Raw genomic sequence first — 6,067 nt, forward strand, 5'->3', positions numbered from 1 at the left:
GAACAAAGAAAAGTATAACAAGAAGCTAGATAGTGCAGAATGCAAAATACATACTTTACAATTCATAGCCCTAATGTCGCAAACATGCCCATCAACTTACTCGGGAGTGGAATCACAAGTTGGAAGAACACGGAAAAGGTTAGGCAAGTAACTAGTGCAGGGGGTCCAGTCTTCCGGGTTACAGAAACAGGATCGAACCAGACTACAAACCTTGTCTCGACAAATGGAAGGAAAATCATAGGTGGGAGATAGTGCGGTCCAAAAAGGTTACCCACCTCCGTGAAGGGGGTTCTCAAGAGTCAAGTCCAAATCGCATCCCGCATTCGTATCCGTACAAGGTGCTCGAGGTCGAAAACACAGAGGGGCGTGATCACATCTTTTACTGTACATCAACATTGGAACCATTTAAAGTTAGGCTCTTTTGATCATTGCGAAAGATCAAACAGAAGCTAATCAATGGGGGAAGGAGATAGCAGAACTCTACCTCCACCGGCCCTGATCAGACCTGTATTTCGCAGTTCTTTTGGACTCGTATCGTGTGCAAAGTAACCACCATGCCTCGGAGCTTTGCTCTGGCGTTCCCCTCGCCGGCACTATGTATTTAAGCCCCCATGGGGATGAGGGGCCCTGGTGTTGTTTCAAGCCAAATGTAAATTGTCGGCAATTAAAAGCCTTGAGTATTTTTCATCCCGGGCAAGTAGCCCGCACCAGCATCATAGTCCTATAACAAGGCATATAATTTGGGTGTCCATACCTGGACTGGGGTGGTGTACAGTAGCCAAGTTTTGCACACACGTTGCCGAAATGACTAAGTAGACGTTAATGTACAGTAATAGATATGATCACCCCGCTCTCTATGATCTTGACCCCTATCACATAGTACGGAATCGAAAACAGTATACGATCTAGACTTAACTCTTCAGAACTCTCCTCAACGAAGATAAGTATCCTTTAGGACAACACGACCTCCTGCCTATGATTTTCTTTTCATTTGTTGAGACAACGTTTGTCGTCCAGTCCCATCCCGGTGCTGCAACCCACAAGGCTGGAGCCCCTGCCCTGGTTACTTGCCTAGCGTTTCCTGTTTTCTTCCTCCTTGCGATTGAACTCCTCAGCAAGTTGATTGACATGTTTATGAAAAAGACAATAAATCGTTAAGTAGGCATTTTGTATTCTGTGCTAATCTTGCACCTCATTATGCTTTTTTTGTTAAATTGTTTTGTAACCATAATTAAAACAGGTAATGATTTTCGTCGGGCCAAAGAAATTTTGTAGTAAAGTTAAGAGACATAAAAGTGACGCGAAAGATGTTTCAATTTCGTCGTTTCGTGTTCCAAAGAAAAATGTAAATCCAAAGTGGGATGGAGAGGCTTTCTTCATACTTATGCGTTTATTCCTATATCTATTCAAGGGCCGAAGAGGTTTTTAAAGTAAAGTCTGAAGAGGTTTTTTAAAAGGCTGAAGAGGTTCTTAAAACTTCTTTCAATGTGAACAATGATTGATGAGAAATAAGTCAATTTGCAAGTGAATGTGACGCTGTAATAAAGGCCAATGTCAAATGTCAACTAAAGAGTGCTTCACAGTGTTGATGCGGCGTGCAAAGTCCCCTGGTTGGAATCCTTGCGCTCGACTGTTCGGCTGTTGTCACACATCCGGGAAGGGTTGTAGTCCTCAGGACGGGATGCTAAGTCGCAGTCCAATCACTTACAAAATATTGTACTTTATTACGACAAAAACAGCTGATATTTGTATATACGATAAAAACTTGATATTTGTATACAAATTCATTCATTCTGTAGGTACAATGGGGTTCTACATACAAGCCATTCCTAGTTCATATATGGAGGAATGTTCTTTAATAGAAATAAAGAGTCACACAGTATGTACATGTACATCTTTTTTTATTATGTAACAAACTTGAAAGATATTCCTGGTCCTTTCTGAGACGATCCGGGATATGCCTCAGCATGTTACTATTGCATGATAGATTTATGCAAATGATCAAGTATAGACGACAATATAGTCTAGTATTTACCCCTGTTCGGTTCGAGACTCCATGGGTAATACACTTGATTTGATGAACACCATACAGCAACCAAAATATGATTTATTTAAATTTCGTGCAACTATCATCCACGGTGCAGACTGATTTTAAAAACAATAAAAACACGCTTAATACGATATTTGTTTGAAAGTTTTTTTTATCGCTCAATGACCACTGCCTCAGTGGACGTAACTAGGTACGTATGCTACACGGTAAAGAAAGTCACTGTTCAAAATCAGTCTATCCCACATACCAAATATCACAAATCATTTCACAACTTCTTGAGTTATGCCATGAAACGGTACATAACGCCGCCGCCGCTGCTGCATGCCTGCATTCAGTTCAGCTACATTACGCTTGCGATAGAATTACATACTATAACGTACGAAATTACTGTATATATAAGCACGTTTGCAGCGCGCGATATATGGTCTTGTCAGAAGCGCAGAACTGGGTGAAAGATGACGTGGAGAAAGAAGGGTGGGAGAGGAAGGTTGGGAATAAATTTAAGGTTGTTGAGATAGGACAGGGAGGAGTAAGTAACAAAGCTTGGGTGGGGGAAGGGGTAGAGAGAAGGGTGGGGTAAAGACGGGTGTGGTAAAGAAGGGTGGGAAAAAGAAGAGATGGGGGGGGGAGTGAAATAAAGGAAGTAATGTGACTTACCTGGTTCTTCTATTCTCAAAGCGGATGTAAGGATACAGCTCTAGAGGCGAATGATTCAGAGAGTGCAATACTTTAAGGCATAGAAAGGCGTACTTAATGTTGTGATAGCTGGCGAAAAAAAAAACCCACACAGACTGGGCTGGATCCTTACATCTGCTTGGAGACTAGGTTTCGATGTCTTTGTACCACTGTGGAGCGTCAGGCAGTCAGGAAACATATCAGCGTTAAGGAGCTGCGTTTTCTCCTTTCTTCCATGGTTTCACACTGGCGATCTGACAAAGAAACAATTATCACAAAAGTTGTCAGCAAATGATCGAGGAAAATGGGTGCTAACTACAACTTTATTTACAAGCAGAGGTAAGGATCAAAGATTGCGTTTTACGCGTTTTTGCGATCTTCGGTATGTCCTATTAGTTGTACACGCGCACATATTTACTATCACCGGCACAGTGCGTTACCATACTAGAAACAAGGCGTTAAAAATGTGGCAAAATCATTCGTAAAACACAACGACGGATCTTTTAAATCTGCTTGGAGATTTATTAGTGCAGCAGGTAACTTTTCAAAACAATTAACATCAATGGCTGCAACATCATGAAATCACAATGCGGGAATTGTATTCGACATGAAATATATAGAGGAATTTTTTGTTAATATGAATGTTTTGATTAAAATGTTCGATCTAAATTATCCCGTCCGTTTCACTATATACTAGTATTCTAACACGAACTAGAGAATAGCAGTCCATATGTGAATAACGAGAAAAGAATCATTCAATGCTTGACGATGAAACATGGTCAAGCTACGTAAGGTCCCTTGACCGTCGTAAGTGCGAACAACAATTGTCAACATGGTGGACAAGTTCGGTTGTCATGACAACATCTCCGAGATCAAAACCCTTTTTACTGATATGCAAATGAATGAATACCGAAAGTTATTCCTTCACGACTGTTGATGTAACCTATTTCAAATCGTATCTTGGCAACATTGCTCGTGCAACGGCGAGCAAATTCAATAGTACTAACTGTAACGACATAGGAAAAAGTTGACCGTGGGTTGAATCGAAAATCTGAAAACCCTTCCCTACCTGTTACCTAACTGTATACTCGAAGCAGCATTCCATCAATTTGCATAACAAAACAACTTTGTATTTGGACAAGCACGTGCGCGAGTGCACCCATCCAACGTAATTACAACTGGCTGCAGTTTAATAGAGAGGAATTTGTCTTTTAAAACTCGTTCGGAAATGTTCTACTCAGACCCTGAACAAGAAGATAGATTGTGGACATGTAACGACCGTGTAATGGCGTGCAAATTCAATTCACTAAACGACATAGGAAAAAGCTGACCGTAGATTGACTTGAAAAATTAAAAGTCCTTCCCTACCTATATTCGAAGTAGCATTCCACTATTTGCATATCAAAACAAGTTGGCATTTGGAGAAGAACGTGCGCGCGTGCGCCCCTCCAACGTAATTACGTCTGGCTGCAGTTTAATAGAAAGGAATTTGTCTTTTAAAACGCGTTCGAAAATATTCTACTGACACGCTGAACAAGAAGATGAATTGTGGACATGTAACGACCGTGTAATGGCGTGCAAATTCACTAGTTCACTAAACGACATAGGAAAAAGTTGACCGTGGATTGACTTCAAAATTTAAAAGTCCTTCCCTACCTATACTCGAAGTAGCATTCCACGAATTAGCATATCAAAGCAACCTCGAATTAGGAGATGCACGTGCGTCCCTACAACTTTAATAACTACAAATGGCTGCAGTTAGAAAGGAAGTTGTCTTTTAAAACACATTCGGAAATGTTCTACTGACACGCTGAACAAGAAGATAAATAGTGGAATTGCTTCTTACTTGTTCTGAGGGAAGCAGAATGAAGTGCTGACATTGTTTGACCCGGACTTCGCGTCGAAGTAGGAGACTGGGTGCGTTGCACGTGTGTCCGCTTGCCAATGAAAACAAAGAATGCCCATTAGAAAAATACACAACGCAACATTTACAGTTTCCGAAGAATGCGTGGCTACAATGAAATACTTGTTGGAAATGAAGTCTCTAGACGTCTCAGACTGGAGTTCATGTAATAACCAACACAATTTCTCTACCCCCTAGAAGTGACGCATTCGTCTTCTTCTTTCTTCCTCTTCTTCTTAGAAAAATGCACCGTCTTGTTTACTTGAGCTATTTGCCCAAAGTTTCAATTTCTAACCATTCAGGGAAACACCCAAGACATGAAAATTGTACAGCTGGGATTACATTAAGTCGACGATATTCTTTTCAAAAACAAAACTAGGCGCTTCATTTTTGTGTAAAAACGAAAAGAAAATTTTTTAGGCTTCAAGCTTACCTGCCTGGCACTGCACGCTCACGGTGTCCCACTTTTGAATCCGGAGTAATCCAACGGTTCATCCAAGCTCCTCACGAAACTTTGTCCGTCCATCATTGCCCACGCTGTTCCAGAAGCTTTTCCCCGCAATATTTGTGGAAAACATCCGCGAAAATGTGGAGAAAATGTACATTTTTTAGACATTTTGGGAGCTGAAATTTTGAAAACGGCACGTCCACAGACCACGCTTCGGAAAGAATTCAGCACCTGGTGAACCTGGTGGCACCGTGGCGGGAAATTTGAATATCACGTGACGTGATTGGACAAGGGGCGGGCGTGATTGGCTCACTAAGGATGATTGAGTCAAATAACTTTATGACATTCTTACAACTTACAAGGTGATCTTACGTAAATACATTATATATTATCTCTGCACTTTTATCCCATTGGGTCAAAGCAAGGAACTCGTGTAAGTCTGATTAAGCGAAAAATAAAACTTTGTTGTTGTTTTTGTGGTTGTAAAACAACTTTGGATATATCACAGGATATATCCATGCAAGCAGTTTCTGATATGATAAAGTTATGATGTTATGCAAATTAGGCGAATCTGATAACATTCTTGGTGAAGGTATATGGGTCGTCGGAACTTTTGTTCAATTGTTCCTTTCATTCTTCCATTTATATCATTCACTAAATCATCATTTGTTCATCATACCCACCCCCACCTAACTCCTTCTGCTTTTCCCCCTACCCGTTCTCCTTTTCCCCCGGACTTCCCCTTAACCCCCGCTGTACTTCTGCTGTGCCCCCGTCCTTCTTCTTGGCCCCCGGTGTAATTCTGCTTGCCCCCCGCCCTTCTGCTTAACCCCCAATGGCCGCCGTCAACCCGAATTTCACGTAGTCGACACGAAAATCGTTCAGAAAGCAACAATCACGGTCGCGCCACGGAACATAAAATAAACTATTCTCTGGGACACATTCTGGCCACCTTTCTGCTGAAGAGGCGTTTCAGTACTCCTTCCCCAGT

Source organism: Branchiostoma floridae, chromosome 16 (assembly GCF_000003815.2).
Source record: "Branchiostoma floridae strain S238N-H82 chromosome 16, Bfl_VNyyK, whole genome shotgun sequence".
Lineage (NCBI taxonomy): Eukaryota > Metazoa > Chordata > Leptocardii > Amphioxiformes > Branchiostomatidae > Branchiostoma > Branchiostoma floridae.